The 19,750-nt window shown below is 42.4% G+C and overlaps 1 long non-coding RNA gene across 1 annotated transcript; it reads right to left on the bottom strand.

The window, feature by feature from the left end:
* Window positions 1-1,378: 1,378 nt before the first annotated feature.
* LOC142017195 (uncharacterized) lies at window positions 1,379-7,830 on the bottom strand. The gene is made up of 3 exons (XR_012646480.1): window positions 7,677-7,830; window positions 3,651-4,089; window positions 1,379-1,574 (listed from the first exon to the last, which is right to left on the bottom strand). It is a non-coding gene; the product is annotated as an uncharacterized LOC142017195 (long non-coding RNA).
* Between the last annotated feature and the right edge of the window lie 11,920 nt (window positions 7,831-19,750).

A 19,750-nucleotide genomic window follows, 5' to 3' on the forward strand; every position in this document is an offset into this window, starting at 1 on the left:
CTGAGACCCAGCAGCTGATCATGCTGCACCCGCCCTTCTGAAATTTCACACACACACACACACACACACACACCCCTGTGGGGCCCTGCCCCCCACTTTGTGCACGCCTGCTTTGAGGAAGGGCCTCTTTCCAAGGAAGGCAGGGGTAAGGAGAAAAGCCTGCTTAGGTCACAAGACTCCTTTAAGTTGGTGTTACTTCATGAGATTTTGTGGTGAATACTATAGCACCTCGATGGACAGTCAGGAGCAGACTGCAGCATTGCAGAGATTCTTTCCTGCTTACATCACTCCTCTACTGACTTGCACACAACCTCAGGTACAAGAGCATGAGGCAGAAAAGCAGTATTGTTCAGCTGAGTAAGCTAGGAGCTGCATCAGGTGATCTTACTTCCACCCCAATGGTCGTGGTCAAAAAGTTCATGTTTAAGTACTTTAAATCTGCAGTTACTGAGGATCGTCAATGGGAACTCTGGGTACTTCAAACTTTAGAAAACCAAACTGATTTTATTTAGGTGCCTTAATGTGTACACTGACATTTGAGAATATCTGCTTTAACTTTGCTCCACTGCAGTTTCTATCTCTCTGAAATGGAATAATACTACAAAGCTTCCCAATGAACTGGCAGTGAAGTAGTTAATGTTTGTAAAGTGCTATAGGAGTAATGAAACTCACTAGAATGCACATAAGAGACTCCAGTGGCTGGGGAATTAGCAGCCTCCCAGTCCAAACCAGCTTAGACATGTCTCCCTTGGAAAGCTTTTCTAAATATTGGTAATTAGGCAAACACCCTGTGCAAACTGGGCTTCACTTCTGCAGTGGCTGCTGTGCCAAACCCGCTGTGCGCCATCACCACTGTATTAGCACTAGTCTCCTAGCTAGGGAGATGTTCTGGGAAGTAGAGGTGAAACACAAGGTATTTTATGTCTGGACCTAATGCTTCACGTTGCCAAAGCTGGATTCAACCCATAGCAAACCCGTAAGTATTGAATAAAGCACTAAGTTTTCATAACGTACAGCTCCAACTGTTTACAGAGTTTGTATCAGGCATCAGCCCATCAGATACAGATTATCACCTGTGTGCATGTGCTGTTGCCCTCTACGGACCACTCACAATACTAGCACAGGCATCTGAAATTCTGGTAGGGGGTGTGTGTGTGCGCAGACGCACGCGCCATATAAGTCAGAGCTAGGCAGCAATTAAACTATTGTCCATATTCTAGCTCACAGCTGTAACATTGTCAAAAACGTGTATTTAATGGGAATACAGTACACCCATTTAATAAAACTCTTGCGACAGGAACAAAAGCAGTCATTTTCCAGCTGAAAGTCCCCTTGTGTGCAGTTATGCCAGCCACTAACTTTCCTCCAGGAAAAAAAACTGCTTAATGAGGGAAATGTATAGCCCTCAATTTAACTTTTAAAAAGTTAAAAGCCTTGGCTGCAGGTAACTATTGAAGCCTTTAGTCACAACACTCTTGAAAGGAGGAAAGAGAGAGAGAGGATGGAGGCTGTATCTGAGTAGGCAGCAAGCGAAAGTTTAGGTAGTCAGAGAAAGAGAAAAGGTTCCAAGGGAGCTGCACAAGAGAGAAAGAAATAATTCACTTATTACAATACAAGCAACCTAGGAAAACTGAATAAGACTATATAAGGCATCCTGACTCCAGGTAAATCATAAATCACTCAAGTTTAGCTCTGATGCATGTCAGGCTGTCATCAGAACCCCGTGTCACATACATAGAAAGAACAAACATTAATATGGTTTATTTTGATAATATTCATTATAGCTTATAAAGTCAACATGCTCATCTACTCAAAGCCCCTCCTCACACTTCTACCAGAAAGCCCAAAAACGTAAATGAAAACAAAGTTATGCATAAGGTTTCACTAACAGAAATTAACTGATTCTCCAGACAGTCTTATTTAGGTAACTCTGTCCTGTCCAGCTTCTCACTTCTTTGTGGTGAGTAATCTTAATAAGTCATAGATAAGCTCCAGAGTTTAAATTCCTTGGATCAGAAACCTGTACAGCTGCCTGTTCTGTGAGGTGTACAAAATGCTAAAGATAAATTTAAACGTAACTCCTTGCATCTTGAATGTTCCAAAAGTTCTTTACAAATTTAGCCAACTGATATTCAGGTTGCAAAGGAATCACAGCCTTCACCTCTGAAAACGCAGCTACCACTGAGGTTAAACAATGTACACTTTAGGCCAGAGAGAAGAATAAAATCCAATCCTAAGACTTCTTACTGTGATATCAAAACAAAAAAAAGCAGTCCAGCAGCACTTTAAAGACTAACAGAATAATTTATTAGGTGATGAGCTTTTGTGGGACAGACCCACTTCTTCAGATCATAGCCGTACCAGAACAGACTCAATATTTAAGGCACAGAGAACCAAAATCTGAAGAAGTGGGTCTGTCCCACGAAAGCTCATCACCTAATAAATTATTCTGTTAGTCTTTAAAGTGCTACTAGACTGCTTTTTTGTTTTGAGTATATAGACTAGCACGGCTTTCTCTCTGTTACTATTCAACTTACTGTGATATGTCTTTTCATATACTTAGCGAGTGATGATTATGTCTCTGCGCTAAAACCAAAAATTTTAGAAGTTTATTATACATAAGGTTAGGTGTGTTATGTCCCCGTTTTGTAGTAAAAATCATTCCCAAAGGGACAAATCTCCCAGTGTGGAATCAATTTACACAAAAATCTATTCTGATTATAAAGTATTGGGATTCACGTGATCTTGAACTCTGTTTCCCCGTGTGAGTACTGAATTGTACCTTATTGGTTTAAAATAGCTCATGTTCATAGGTGCCCACTGCATGGCACCCTGTGGCTGGAGCATCCACCAAGAAAAATTAGTGGGAGCAAAGGACCCACTGATGCCAACCTGTCCCCCAGTCCCACCCCTTTTGCCTGAGGCTCTGCCCCCTTCTGGGAGAGTGAAGCCATCCTTCCCACCATGACTGGGGTCTGGCAGTTCTCTTGGCCCCCTGCGCTTACTCATGCTCCCCCTCCCATCCAGTGCTCCTGGAGTGTTCAAGCTCAGGGAGGGAGGGAGGGAAAGAGAGAGGGAAGGAAAGGCTGGGGGGTGCAGCAGGGTCAGGAAGAGATAGGGTGAGGGCTTGGAGAAAGGTGTGGAGTCGGGGTTGGGCCTGGAGCAGGGGAGGCAGTCAGGGGGCCAAGAGAACTGCCAGACCCCAGGCATGGTGGGAAGGATGGCTTCACTCTCCCAGAAGGGGGCAGAGCGTCAGGCAAAAGGGGTGGGAGTGGGGGCAGCTAGCCTTCAGCACTCCCCAGGCCATGTTGCGCCACTCCCTCCCCCCAGCTAGTCCTTAGTGCCACCTGAACTGCATAACCTAGGGCTCTGGCAGCAGTTTAAAGGCCAAGGACTCCAGCTACTGCTGCAGTAAAGGCAGCAGCAGCCAGGAGCCCTGAGTCCTTTTGAAACACCGGGTTACGGGCAAGTTGCCCCCTTGCCTACCCTGGTTGGCAGGCTTGCCAGGGGAAGGGATCAAGAACTCTCCCATAAAATGAGAAGCTCTGAGCTAGAATGTTTTATCATTAGAAATCAAAGGGCTTCATAAAAAATGTCAGGATCATTTTACAGCTGGGGAAACTGAGCCACCGGGAGCCAATGTGACTTACCCAACATCATGCAGTGGTCAAGTGGCCATGCCATGAACAGAATCCTGGTCTTCAGAGCTCTTGTCCAGTGCGTTACGCATGAGGCCCTTTGCCTCACTATACACACTGCACATTTAATAGATATCTAGTCTACCTCTGAATACAAATTCTATTAAACACCACTATAAACAAAAGAAGGTCAAAGATAACGCTTTTGGCAAAACATGCGTGGGTCTCCGTATACTTTGTACCAGCCAGCTATCACTGCTGCAAGGAGGATGTGCGGGAGAATAAATTCCTTTCTTCCAGCTTTTGGGTTGGAACTGAAGGGCTGCAGGTATCCAAGGCAGACATGCTCAGTTGGGCAAAGATGATCTAAGTGGACCCAACATTCAGCAGAAATGTGATTGGCCTTTGTGACGTCAGAAGCCTTCAAAGGCTACGAAGTTGAATCAAATCCCTAGGAAAAAAGCAATAACACATACGTGAAAGATATAAATAGATATATATCATTGCATCTTTATGATACAGGTTGAACCTCTAATCTGGCACTCTCTCATCCAACATCTATAATATGGCATGATTTTAGTTAGCTGGATAGCCACTTATCATGGGTGTGGCCAAGTTTCCCATGGTCCCATGAAGTTTGTTGACAGCTGCCAGTCCTGGACCTCAGTGTTCTGTGCTGCTATTTAGCTGTAATTTACTCCTAAATGCCTTGTAAGTGCCCAATAAACAGTGGAAGTGTTGGTAATGCTGCTAGACAATGCTGACCAGCCACGGTTTGGCAAATCTCTGGTTCGGTATGAGTCAGGTCCCGAGAGTGCTGAATTAGAGAGGGTCAACCTGTATCTTTCAGTGGAAGATTGCAAAGTGCTTTGGAAACCTAGAGAAGTGTTACTATCGCTATTTTACAGCTGAGTGTATGGAGACATAGCCAAGGATAGTGCTGTATAATAGTATGTCTAAAATCTTCAGGAGAAAAACTGTGGTGGGCTGTGACCCACATTTTATGCATGGGGAAAAGTCCCTGTCATTAGTACACACAGCCTTGTTGGGATGTATCCAATTCTACCATCTTTGATTACAGAAACTGAGGTCTAATATTAGGGAATGGGAGAAGCTGTTTAAATTGCGATGGACTAAGCCAGGTTTTCTGGATCTATCTACAGCTTTCATAGGACAGCTCAGTTTCATCAGCCAATTACCAAAGCAAAATAAGTAACCTTTACTACAGTGTTTGGTTATACTCTCTCAGACAGGGGACCTGACCAGATGGGCAAGTTTGAGAAATTACAAAGCCTCGTTTTCCTCCAACACAAGTTCTATACTAGTGTAACTTCATTAGTGTCAGGGTAATACTTGTTGGTTTATATCTATATTAGAGTAACAGAGGAGAATCAGGTCCTAGCCACTCATCTACACACACAAGTTACTTTTGAAAAAATATGTTTGGACCTCAGCTGGGAATAGTACTATGGGCCACACTATCATGGTGATCGTAGGTGATGAGGTGCTCACTTGAATTACAAGATACTGAAAATAAACCTGGCCACGGACAAGTGCTTTGTTATGCTTGAGTCTTGAATAAAATGTATCTGTCTTGCTGTACTGACCACAGCCTTTCTCACAAGGATTGCATGAAAATATACAGGAGTATCAACCGTATTTAAAAGTGTAAAACACTGATCTTTAAGTACTGGATGGTCATCACCCAGAAAATTAACAATATCTTTAAAAAATTGGTGTTTTCTCCATTGTACATCTTTTATAATTTACTCCCTTTTTATAGCTTCCTTAGATATGATCCCTTCCCTGGATGGTATTTCCATCAGCACCAGTGCATACACTTTTACATAAAAATGTGCAAAAATATGACAAAGAGCTCCTGAGGTGAGATCACTAATCTATGACCTCACCTCATCCTGATTAGTGACCAACAAACCACACAAAATATAAACTCTCTAGGCATTAGAGTCCGTGGCGTTCTGTATTTTTTTTTTTCGCATCTTCCTTGACATTTTGCTCCTGCCCACATTCTCCTTATGATTATTCCTTTCCCTAAGATACTCATATGCTCCCCATTCCTGATTCCATGCCACCATTCCTCTTCTCCTGACCTGCTCTCCTGGTTTTCCAAAGATCACTCAGGGCATCTCTGCACTGACAGGTTTTATCACAACAGCTGTGGTGACACAACAGAGAGTGTTCACATAGCAACACGACAAAAATTGCAAAAAAGCCAGTTTCAGGGACAAAATACTTCCACCTCCCTGAAGGATGGTCAACTCTCATGCAGTGTGTACAAAACAGCTGGTATTGTTGATTTTAGTGAACTCCCGGAGGTTTCCCACCATGCCTGGGTAGCCACTCTGGCCAGTGCTTTGAACTTCGCTGCTCTGCAGCCAGGCAATCAGAATGCACCCTGCCCCCCTGCAAGCCCTAGGAACTTTTAAAATCCTGTTCCAGCAGGCTGCATCTGTGGAGTGCAGTTATGGCATCTTCTTAGGGAATCCGGGTAACTATAGCACTAAACACTCTCCTTCAGGGAGCACTGCTGAGTATTTAGATCTGATCCATGTGGGAGGTGAAGAATTGTTCCTACCACAACTGTGAGGGAACTGGGACACATACGGGCTCATATCTTGATCCCTTTGTGACATGGGATCTGGGCAGGAGACTCTTCAGTGCAGAGGTAAGATGAAGGAACGGCACCAGGTATTCTATAAGGGTAGGGAGTCAAAGAAGCCTTCTGGTGCTGCTCCCAAGACAAGCTGTTTTTATAAAGAACTGGACGGAATCCTGGGTGGACACCCCAAATCCTCAGCAGTATATACCAGTGGATACTTCAGAAGGCACAGAGTCAGGAGAAAAAGGGGTTAACCCTGACCCAGAGGTTTTTGATGAAGAGGAGGAGCTGGAGGGGGACGTGGAGCTCATGCCAGGGTCACTGGGCATTGCAGGCAGCCAGGAACTGTTCACAAGTCCTGAGGCTAATGGTGATTCATAGCAGCTGCAGCAGCATGTGGCGCACAAAGCTAGGGACGAGGCGCAAGGCAAGTTGCCCTATAGCAGCATGGGGGGGTACTAGCGGCTGTATTTCTGTGAGCGGGCTATGCCTGGCCTGGTGTGGCATTATGGCCAAGGAAGGCATTATCCCCTCAGAAATATCTTGCACAGAGATGTTGTCAAAGGTTCTTCTGAGGTACTTGTGAATTTTCTCCCAGAGGTTCCATGGCAACTGCATAGTTTCCCCATGCCTGTGGTAAGATACTCTCCCAATTCATTCTTGAAGCTGTGCTGGGAGTACCAAAGCAGCACATAGCGGGGCTGCATAAGGGACTGGCTGCCCCCCTGCCCAGTAGCATGCAGAAGCAGGGCTTGGGTGCCCCCGTTAATTTTCAGCAGGGATGTGTATCCCAGAGCAATAGCAGCCTGTGGAAAAGTGGGGGATTTTCAGCATACTTGCCAGGTACATTTGCTGAACAAGGCAGGAATTTGCATGCCCACCCCTTTTCCCCCCCTCCAACCCTCACCTTTAAAACTCACCACATTCAAAATGTCTTGGGAGGTCCCTCTCAGCCTACACATACCTGGCTGAATGGCAGCCTCTCTTCAAGGGAATGCATTTCAGTAAAATATCTTCACCCTGTATCAGGGTTGCTATAGTCTGTTGTTAATGGTTTCTTTTTGCAGGCGCAACCTCGAGGCAGCAGCCAAGCTCCTCTGCTGAGTGTTTACATAACCTCGGGGGGGGGTGGGGAACCAGAAGGGAGAGAGAAGACCTAGTGAGGGATGTTTTGCCGCACTCCTCGCTCCAAGTGGACAGAAGGGAGGAAAGGCGGGCCACTGAATGCATGCTGAAGTCAGACATGCTGCAGTGTCTTATTCAGAAGCAGAGCAAACAGAACTAGCAAAGGCTTCCCTGCCAGCACCTTCATCAGAATTCTTTACACAATAACCCTCCTTCTACACCTCTGCAGAACCCCTCTGGAAGCACATGCAGAACTCTGTATCCAGCAGTCCTCCCTCTATGCCCACACAAACCTTTTCAGTATCTGGGAATGGCTTCTTACCACCATACTCCACTCCCCAACCGTTGTGATGTTGACAGCTGGACTTTGACACAGCAGTGATGCTTTCTTCAAACCCTTACCCTCTCTTACCAGCGAGAATTCTTCCTTCTGGCTGTGTGACCATGAATTGCACTGATGAAAGAAAAACTGATGCAGTGTTAAATAACTTAATTTTGCATTATAGCAGCTGTACCAATCACTCTGTGCCCAGGGGAAGCCTGTAACCTCCCTTGGTGTAATGGGAATGCTTTGCTCTGGGAGAACAGTGTGATGAGGCAGGGAAGCAACCCCAAAACAGGCAAATATTAGTGCCTCTCATTGTCAAAATGGTTCCTCAGAGCCACTGAGGAGGAGCTGTTGAACTGCTCCCGACTGGTGTCCAGGTGCCCCACATAAGGCTTCGTGCGTTAGGGCTCAGGAGGACAGAGGATCACTATGGGCATTTCCACATCTCCCACTGTAACTCTTTGATCTGCAAAGAAAGTCATTACCTGCAGCTTTCTGTACAAGCCACAGTTCCTTAAGTTGTGTGTACCATGTGCCCTTCCAGACCACTCAACGTTTATGTCTGTGACATGACCACAGGGAGCTACAAGCATCTGAAGCACTACTGAAGTATTCCTGCTGACTTCTGAACTATAATTGGAATGTGTGTATCACCCACTGCCCCTCCATCGCAGGAAAGCCCATTTCTGCAAAACCAGCCACTGTCTTCCACATTTCCCAGACTTACAGTTCTACACATCAAAATGGGATTTATTGCCCTGCCCGCTTGCAGAATCATTGCCCCAGTGGTAGACTTGCCCACTCCAAACTGATTTGCAACTGAGCATTAACAATCAAGGGTCAGCAGCTTCCACAAAGCAATCCCACATTTTTCTCTACTGAGAGAGCAGCTCTTATTCCCATGTCCTTGTGCTGCAGACTGAGGGCCACCTCAGCACACAGCTATAGGAAGGTGGCTTTACGGATCCCTAAAGTTATGGAGCCACTGTTCTTCATCCCACACTTGCGTAACAACGTGATCCCATCACTCAGTGCTGGTTTCCCTGGCCCAAAAGTGACTGTTTACAGTGCACAGGCGCTCTGAGAGCCCAACACAATGCAAAGTCACCGGAAAGGTGCATGTTGCCACGCATCATTAGAAGTGGGTCTTTGCCCACAAAAGCTTATTCTGCCAAAAATCTGTTAGTCTATAAGGTGCCAAAAGGACTTCTTGTTGTTTTTACAATCATGTCACCAGGGAGCTCTTCTGTGTGATATGTGAATGGGTTAAACGTCAGCCTGGTGACAACTGACTGCTCAGCTGAATGATGCAATGTTAGCCAGCAGGCACCGTTATTAAATATACAATATCATTTTATGGGCTGATAAAAGAAACTTATCTCAAATTTCATATATCTAACGTGGCGGATAAACAGGCTAAATCCCTGTACATTTTAAAACTTCAGCAGTCTAAAGGTTAAAGCCTGTCAGTTGAATTTCACAAATTCCAGGAAGGAATGGAGAAGTCACGCCAACTCTTCATTGTATACCAGTGATCAAACATCTCCTCATTACACTTCAATATTGTTGCCTCTAAAGGTCACCATTGCTGAACATAATCACACAAAATCAAAACTGCAAACTTTATATATCATAGAGGTAGTAAATAGCTTGGAGGTTTATTTTCTGGTGCCTGAACAACATTCTGAGCCCATTTATAAATTCCTGGGTACTATGGCATGAACCAGGCACATTTGCAGTGACTAACAAATGCTTCAATTAAATCAATTTCCTGTAAAAAATACTCTCCCTCATTTATTAGGTCCATACCAACTGGTTTAATCAAGCAATTGTTACTCAGTAACTTTAATTTGCATAATTTAAAAAATGACCATTCTGATCTTTTAAAAAACTCAGGTTTTAAAAAAACAAAAACAAAAACAAAAACAAAAGACAATTTTCAGGTCAGATTCATGAAAATATTTTATGTTCTATGTAAAGTGGTCCATAGAATTTACTTTAGAAATTGCTAGGATGAGCCATAAATCATGTAAACTCCATTATTTTCCTATTCACTTATTTTACTCAACATTAATTTAGCCAAGATGTCACCTCCTGAGATGCAGAGGCCAAAACCAGGATCTGATCACTATCTAAAAGAGAAACTTTCCAATTCAAAAGGAAGCAACACCACAGAAGAGGAATACTTAAAAATATTCCTTCCTCTTTTGTAATAATTGTATATTGCTCTTTTTATAAAATTGGTGTGCAAGAGTTGTTACAAAACTAACATACTTGAACATACAAAAGCAGGATTCCAGTGTTTTTTTTTTGTTTTAATTTGGAATAAATGGACAGATTTTGATATTGGTTACACTAGTATAATTCTGGAAAAACTACAGTAGAGTCAATGGAGTTATGTTATTTGATTGTACATGACATCAGCACCAGATGCTGTGTAAGAAGAGTATAAACAAATTGATTTCAGTCGTACTACATACCCAACAGAAAGAGAGAAAAAAGCAATAAAACAAGCAAGTAGCATTTTTGCAATCTAATGCTGTGCTCCTAAAAATGAGTGGCTGCCTGCATGAGTTCATTATATGAAAAGCCAGAGACCAAAAAGGAGATGGTCGAAGGATGAGAGGTTTGTGAACAGATGTTTTAAATATGTGTGTATCTCCATATATGTTTATTTTATTATCCCAGGGTACCTAGACAAGTTGACAACATGTATGGCCCCCATTGCCAGGGTACCCGAATGTCCTGCAGGCTATGTCTAAACTGCAGGCTTCTGTCGAAAGAGCACACACCCACACTGCAGATCTGTCAGAAGAGAGCTGCTACTTGGGAGCATTCTATCAACATCCCTGTACACCTCATTCCACAGGGAAAAAGGGATGTCTCAGCAGATGGGCATTTTCTAATATTTGGCCCCATGTGGACAGGCCAAATGTCAGAAAAGCCTCTTCAGACAGAGCTGTCAGCAAAAAATATGCAAATGCATTGCACAAATTGCATCTTTTGCTGACAGTTCTCATCAGCATAGACATAGCCACAACATATTTACCTAGCACAATACGCATGGTTGTATTAGAAACCTGCATTTTGCAATGCACATACTGCAATGTTGTAAAGAGACATGTTCACCTTGAAAACTACATTTCCACTTGAAAAGTATGAGCCTAATTCTCAAATACAATAATTCCTATTCCACTGCTATGAAAGGAGCCTTTAACGTAGCCTCAATAAGCTACACTGCCTGGATGGTGTAAGGGGCTTGAATGGAACTGAAAATTCAGGTTTTTGTATCTGTTATGGTTCTCATAATCCCTAAGATTACCAGAAAGAAAAGTATTATATACTATTGTGGGTGATATAGAAAATCCTAAAATAGAAAAAAACACTAGTGCACAATATTTTCTTTATCACTTTTAGGTTTTTGCTCTGTCCATTTGGCAGCTGTTTAAGCATAGTCAGTTTCACTGTTGGATTGTCATTTGCTGCACTCTCTTTCAATTACCTTTTCCATTAATGTTGTTACAACACAAATTTCAAGTAACAAGGCACAGAAGTATTTCTTAGTTGTGGCTGATGACAGAAGTCAGATGGTATTGTTACCATTCCTTGAACATAACTCCTATTACCAGGTTTGTAGTGGTGGATAGTTATGGAAAGCAAATGTATTAATGCTAGTGTGGCTAGATCAGATGAATTTTCACATATGCATAAGGCCGAAGCACATAGGTCATCAGAAGGAAGGAATGAACCTGTGATATTAGGGGCGAAATCCCCTTGCTCTATCACATGAGCTGAAGGCCAGCTGACTCGCAGCCAAGGACGGAGAGCAGAGACTTCACTCTCCCAATACGTGGTCTCAGTGCCTCTGGGGTTACATATGTATACAACAAATTAATTTTAAAATTTGAACTAACAGTGGCTGATCGTGTTTTTCTGTAACTGCCAGCTTCTGGCCGTACCCAGCCTGAGCAAACTTGCAATGCCCTTGTCCCTCTATTCTCAGAGCTCCTGTAGGTACTGCTATTGAGGGGAAAAAACACAGATGGTTTAACAGAATGTTTTCTGTTGGGTTGCCTGTTTTTTTAAACCACGATTTATGCCTTTATTTACAACATTAAATGCTTTAAAAACTACAAAGAGAGGCAGGCACATTTCCATCATTGCCACCTCCACAGGCTAGTATCCTAAAGACATTCCCTAGGACCAGACCCACCACCAGGGGAGTGGAGAGGAGGCGCCATGAGGGAAAAGTTGCTCTGGGACCTGATGATTTTAAAGGGCCCCAGACTCCTGGCCGCTGCTGCAGCAGCAGCTGGAGCCCTGGGCCCTTTAGAATTGCACTCGGAGCACCAGGTGGCACACACCAGAGCCCTGCACTGTGGGCTCTGGCTGGCTCTGAGGGCTAGCAGGCAGCACCAGGCAGTCCAGGTGGTGCTGAGGGCTGGCTATCGCAATCCTGCCCCTTCTGCCTGACACCCCGCCCTGACCAGGAGCACAGAGTGGGCCCTCTGCACATTGCTCAGGGACCCACAATCCTGTCAGCCCCCTTAACTAGGGCTTATGATTTTGAACCAAACAAAATGGCCTGGTTTTTCCCCTACTACATATCCTCAGTGTTGACAGGTAGAATCAAGAGTTTATGACCTTATTAGTTGTTCATAACTTTTAACTGCCATGTGTCTGTCTTCTTGCAACCATGACAGTGAAGTTTATGACAGAACTAGCTTTCATTTTAACACTACTCTCACCTCCATTTTAAATTAGTCATGAAGTTTTGAGGAAATGTACTTTTTTTCTGACCAAAATACTCAATGGCTGGGTGGTCCCAGTCTAAAAGGTGATCAATTAACTGATTTAATTGCCCTTTAGAAGTGCCTGCCTTGAGGTTTGAGGTGTTTACACAGATTTTCAAAATATCTACTATTCAGGCTGATATCTGCAAAAGCAGAAGAGAGTTTCTGTTCCAAGATGATAGTCTTTCAAAATTCAAGTAACATGAAGCTAAAGGAAAAAAAAAAAATCTAACAATCCTCCTTCCCCCTGAAATCAACCTCAGTTTACCAAATATAAATCACCCAGCAAACTCAAGACTGCTTTCTTCTAACCATCACACACACCTTTGTTTAACCCCCTTGGCAAAAGTATTAGGTAAATCCTGCATTGTGTCTGGAAGGTCAACTAACTCAGGATCATTTGGAGCCACAACTGAGAGCAGAGTGTTGAGGACTTTTTATAGAAAAAGTCCTGCCATCAGTTCTTCCCTCAAACCAGGAACGTGTTAGTTCTAGCACCTCTGTAAAATACAGCTATGGCTGTATTATGAAGCCAGGTTGCAAACCATGCACAAAACTAACACCTTAAACTTGAACTGGAAATAATCCAGAAGTAAGTGTAGCCTGCGCTATGTAGTTTACATTTCCCTGAGGGCCTACTGCAGGGGTCTGCAGAGATTCAAATATCATTCTCTTCTGATTTACTAAGGTGACATTGGAGGTTTTGTGCATGCATGCTAAAAATGCAACGTACAAGCTTTTGAGAAGGACTCATTGCTTCACTGAGAACACCACAAAGAAATGGGAGTGGATGGATTAGTGAATATGGTGAGGAAAATACTTAAAACACGTTGTTATTAGAGAAGGGTGAACAACTCCATGAACAGCAAAGCCTGTAAAAACAGACAGCTTTAAACTACTGCTTTGAATAAGGTTTGTGGGCAATAAGGAAGCATTTTAAGTAGATTTTTGGGTAATATATGACTTCAGTGGATGCTGAAACAACAACAAAAATCAGAGCGAGGAATATGATTTTATTCTGAAGTGTAGTACTGAAGTGCAGGCCTCCAATACTTTCCAGGAGTCACCCACAAACAATACAGATGTGGATACATTGCAATGGTGCAATGACTGTATGCCCTAGAAGAACTAAACAAAAGAAAGATTCCTTGGCCACACACAAATGCAAATAGCACTACTGAGAAATATGTCACAGGCTTGCAGCATAAGAACTAGAGGAGGGTAAAGGATTAGAAATGTTATCACACAGCAGATAAAATAACCTTTCAAAAGGCCAGGAACATTCATGAGGCCCTGAGTATCAGACTGGAGAAAGGACTGCTTTGGTTCATGAAAACGGAAGCAAATGCAGAAGTTGAGGAAGCTAACAAATGGGAGCATGTGTATTTTTAAAAAATTGAAAAAGTGAAGAAGATTCAGTGGAGACCTACAAAAATAATTTGTGATCTAGATAACACGCCATGCAGTGAGAGGTGCACAACATGCTTATTCAAGCAAAGAGAATGTTAAGAAGTGACACAGTCATGTTTTAGAAGTACTTACCTGGGGAGACAATTTCTGACACAAGAAAGTTTTCACAGTACATCAGTGCATTACCTTTAGTATCTATCATGTGAGTTGCTTTGTTACCTGTCTACCAGTCATGCATGGGAGTTATCTGTTCTTTACAGAATGGACCTTGTTTCTACAAATCCAGTTTCACTAAGGTGCAACAACAGGCAATGGATAAAAGGTTAAAACAGTGCAATTTGGGTTATGTTGGAGGACACTCAACATTTAGGAGTCCTATTCTGACCTTCTTAGAAATATCAAACAATAAGATATTTGTGATGGCTTCTATGGGCAGAAAACTGACCAGTTCTGACTGGAGACAAACCCAGACTGGAGTATCAGATGAGCCAGTTAACACAGACTGTTAACTGTTTTTCTCTCATTCCAAAGCTCTGGAGCCAAGCAAACATAGCAGAGGTCTTGCCCTGACCCAGTTAAACCTGGGCTTCACAAGACTCAGATGGTCAGTATACCCCTTCACATTCTTTAGGAATTAAAGCTGGGAGTGTTTAGCACCCCCGGATCACTAACACACAATTCAGGTATAAGGACTTATAGTTAGCAGGTATTTTTAAATTGAGACTAAAAGATTGTTTCTGTGAACCCAAAATGACAAAACTAAGGGTATGTCTACACTTACAAGGGAGTTGACACACCGTGATTGATCTTCCAGGGATCAATTTTGCAGTGTGTAAACAAGGCAAAGTCGATCTCTCTGGGCTTGGCTGTCGACCCTGGTACTCCATGCTGCTGTGCAGAATAAGGAACATCAGCGCAAGCTTGAAGAGGCCCAATCTATACCAGGGCAGAAAGTCGATCCTGATATGTCAGTTCGAGCTATGCAAATGGCATGGCTAAAATTGCATATCTGGGATTGACTTTGATATCTAGTGTAGACCAAGCTAAAGAGTATCCTGTTGTTTAGGGATACACTAGTATTTTTCATCTTCCCAGAAATTTTGCTTTTCAGCAATAATGTCACAGTGCCACATCTGGAATGCCTAATGTAGTGAGGTAATTCCAAGAAGCCCCAATCAGGGCAACATCTGGGGACTGCTGGTAGCGCTCCCTGGATTGAAATAGGACTGGACAATGTTTAAATCTAACCTGAAACTTCCCCTTAAGTTTAAACTGAACCTAAATTTTTCTTGTATTTTGCTAGTTCTCTAGCTGTAAGATACAAATCACTTCCATTGTAGCCAAACAGATCAACACCCCAGATTCAGCTGGAAACAGAAGCCATGAAAAGCTATATGGAAAGCCATATTTTCTAACAATTCAAAACCAAGAACTACTGGAAATCTCACATTAAAGAGAGGTCCCATCAGACTTCACCCTATTTCCAAGGCAGAAATATATTTCAATAATTTTGCAGCCCAATACGCATATCAGAACTGACCTCCCAAACACTTCTGAAGTTTGCTCACAATTTCAGAAAGTAGCATGGCAGGGCAAAATGCTTGTGTACGCATAGCCCTGTGTTCAGTGATGATTGCTGAAAACAAAGTCTGTTACCGTTACATCTAGTATGAATAAATTCTTAATTAAAATATAGAGTCAGTTCATGCTTCCACCAATCTCTGCCTGCTAGGGAATAGGATAGGACTTCACTGCGGGACTGATTACCCCCACATCTGCTTACCAGGGTGTTTCATGCACCTTTTTGTGAAACATCTGGTGCTGGCCACTGTGGGATACAGGATAATGGACTGAGATAGACAAGCTGTTGCTGTATGGCAGTTCTTACATTCCTATGATTCTGAATTATTCTGTTTGTATAAAGTATCATGAATACTTACTTATATAAATTATATACACATGCATCTGTATTTTAGCCACAGTGTAAGTTCTTTGATGAGTGCTGCGATAACTTGAGTATACAGAATGTTAAAATCAAATTTTCAATCGTTTATTTTAATGAAAATTGTAATACCTAATTGGCTTGTTTCTAAATCTGGAGTTCTCTCATTTTTTCCACTTCATGAAGGAGGACTGGGTATGTATGAAATAAGCATCATAACTGAAAGTTAATTACCACCTGCTAGATTTCTTACTTCATATTATAAAAGACTCAAAGGAGATGAAAAACTCAAGGTTAATAAGATTATCGCCATTCTTTTTGATATCTAAATCTGTGCCACCAGGCCTTTCTTCACTGAGCAGAAGATTGCAATCATTGCTAAAGTCCTGGGTTTTTGCTTCTCTGCACAAAAATTAAAGCACTGGTGTGTGGCTGAACATATTCCAAATAGCAAGAGCATATTATTAGCATATTAGTGACATCAACAAAAAAATACTTGAAAACAAAAACATGGAATACAAATAGAGTATGTGCAAGAGGTTGCAACGAAAGAAGCTTGTTTCAATGTTGTTTTCCTCCTGAGTCTTTGCAGAGTGGTATAAAACCCAAAGCTAGGGCTTTTGTATACTGTTACACGCTGGAAGTTATTTTATTCTGCTAAGCCACATAATTTCTCATTAAACCATTTCATCAGCGGAGAATATTGTACTGTATGGAAGTTACTTTAAGTGGAATTTGTTAACTGCCCCATCATGCTTACAAACACAATGCCGAAAGTATATTTTAATGAGGGAAGACCTGCATGGCATTCAAGCTGATTTACTATTAATTGTATTGAAGTAGCATCTAGGAGCTCCCTTCCTGGATCAGGACCCTTTTGCAGGAGCCATTCTGACAGAAACAAACTGACCTCAGCACACCAAAGAGCATGAAGTGTATACACTAACTGATGTTAACCAGGCTATCACTATGGCTGTGTCTACCCTTGCATTCCTCTTTCGAAAGAGGCATGTGTAGCCAGACAGACTCCGCCCTCCCCGCTCTACTCCATCTTGCCTGCCCCTCTTAGTTGCCTCAGAGCACACAGCACAAAGAGACAGCACAGTCTTGGCAAACATTTTGAGAGGACACTGTCTGTTGGTGCCTCACAAACGCAGATGTGCTATGTCAGCATGACCCTAGACTGAAGAATACAGATAAGAGGGGTAACAGGCTAGCTGTCGGCCTCGGGGCTTGAAGCTGCCCTTGGCTGGCATCAATAGTGGATCCGCCCACGCTTGGTCCCAGGAGGGGAATTTTACTGCCCATGTGAAAGTCTGCCCCGTTTCTATAAATTTAGTTATCTCTGTCCATACAAGTGTAACTGCCTTGTAAGTGCTGGTGTCACAAAGACGAACCAGTACAATTGGTACCTTGAGATAAGGAAGAACCTACGTGCCCCAAGGGGTATAAAGAGGGGCCGGCAGCCTATTCTAACTGAGCTCCAATTTCTTGTGCCTGCCGGTCGGGTAAGGTTATTGCCTTCCGAGGATCTAGGGGACCCCCTTCCTCATAAAGTTCTTCCCGAGGGATTCAGTGAACGACCTTGGCTACACCGGAGTCGAAGGACACAGGGGTGAGAATTATACCTGCAATGTTTTTTTGTGCACATTTAATAGTAATTTAGTCTGAGGCGTCTGGTCCTCAAATGGGTAACTTTTCTCTAACTGACATGTCATTTGTATCATCCTACTATAGTAGCTAAGCAAATAGAGCAATAATGGTGTAACCATTAAGATTTTATCTAACTTTTCCTGCAACTGTAACCATTAAGATTTTATATAATTCTGTAACCACTAAGATTTTCATTTCTGCTTTGTAACAAACAGTAACCACATTTAAGCTTCAGCCTGACTCCTTCTAGTTGCTGTAACTTGGCTAAACAAACAAAGAACCTTAGCCGGTTTGGCTATATTCAGCCTGGTCAGTGGTAAGGTGCAGTAAAAGCTGGGCACTGAGTCATGCTGCCTCCACAGAGCAGACTCTTGGGGCACCCACACCCGGCCATCAGCTGACAGCATGCAAATGAGGTGCAGATTTGCATATCTGGCACCTCATTTGCATATTACCTCAAAAGAGCTTCTTTCGAAAGAAGAAAACCAGTGTAGATGCTGCTTTTTCAAAAGCAAACCCATCTTCAAAAGAATCCTTCTTCTCATTAAATAAAGGGAAGAAGGATTATTTCAAAGATGGGTTTTCTTTTGAAAAAGCAGCATCTACACTGGCTTTCTTCTTTTGAAAGAAGCTCTTTTGAAATTAGAATATGCAAATGAGTTGTCAGATATGCAAATGTATGCCTCATTTGCATAACTCTTTCAAAAGAGGAATGCAAATGTAGACTCACCCTCAGCATTTAAATTTGTGATCTCTCATTCTCTCCCCCTCCATTGTTTTAGGAGTTTCTCTATAGATTTAGTTCTTCTCACATCTGCAGTCTGAAGGCAGATGTAGACATGTTAACAAGCATCTTAAACACAGATGAGCAAAATTGTCTCAGTTTTGGATTAATTTTATTTCTGAAATGGCCACAAGTATGCTAAATATTCTTAGATATTCATAAAATGATGTTTGAGGGACATGCTGAGGTCTGACTGTCTATAACTTACTTGGAGTTTAATCAAGTGCTTCTTAAAGTCAATAGGAGTCCTACCATTGATTTCAATGGGTACTAAACCAAATATTGAAGAGTGATTACATGTAACATTCAAACACACTCACTACTGCCACTGGTCACCTGAAAAGCAGCTACACTGACTACTTCATCTATGCTCACCTTTCTGCCTACATATATAATTTACATCAATGGACTCACAAATAGGAGGCTGACATGAAGACATGTTTGTAAAGCATGTTACAATCCTTGGGTAAGACGAACTATAAAAATGCAAACTATTATTAATGAGCTAGATCCTGAAGGTCTCACTCAAGCAAATTCTCAGAAGTTAGTAGATATTTACCTGTGGAAAGAGTTAGCATGCACTTGAGTCTGTGGCCTCATACTGCAACGTATTAAAGTAGTCCTAAAGCAGCAAGCCTTTCTGTAAGTAAAACAAAAAAGCAGTCCAGTAGCACTTTACTGGACTGCTTTTTTGTTTTGATAGTATATAAACTAGCATAGCTATCTCTCTGTTACCTTTCTGTAAGTGTTCGACTTGGCTGATGCCAGAGCCCTACCTCCAGATTGCTTGTGATTCCCGATGAGCTGCACATACAAACAACATGCTGCACTCAGCACAGGCTAAATTTGCTGTATTTTAATTCAGATGGTGTTTCTGGAGAAGCTTGCAAGTTGCTGGCCTGGCTCCTAAGATAAACAGCATGAGGAACCAGTGCTATTTGTGAGCACTGCAGTAAATAATGCACATTGGCTAAAGACACATTGAGTTCTTTAATTTTTTACAAGGATTGTACTCATTGAACCCAAATCCCTCCATGAGTGCACTGGATCAATTTTTCAAAAAACACCATGGTACTGAAGCCCAGTGCAACCACCTTGATGTTCCCCTTATGAAGGATGAGTTCACTGAGGGGCTCAAAATATGAAAGCATGGAAAAACCCTGAAACCAAATGACTCCCCTGCTGAGTTTTAACACCACAAATAGGAGAGTGACATGAAGACATCCTACTCATTATCCAGTGACCACCAAGTACTTATATTTTCCTCCCTCTTAAACAGCCTTCACTGTAGCCTTATTCCATTATTCTCTACGTGCTGTTGTTGAATATTAGCTAGTTTTAGCTGAGATCATAAAAAAGACACTTTAGTAAGTCTACCAATTTGACATGATGAGCAATCAGCTGTCCCATAAAATCTGCTTGTAGCTTATTTCTCAAAGGCAGTGTTTCTTAACTTA

Source organism: Carettochelys insculpta, chromosome 8, assembly GCF_033958435.1.
Source record: "Carettochelys insculpta isolate YL-2023 chromosome 8, ASM3395843v1, whole genome shotgun sequence".
Taxonomy (NCBI): domain Eukaryota; kingdom Metazoa; phylum Chordata; order Testudines; family Carettochelyidae; genus Carettochelys; species Carettochelys insculpta.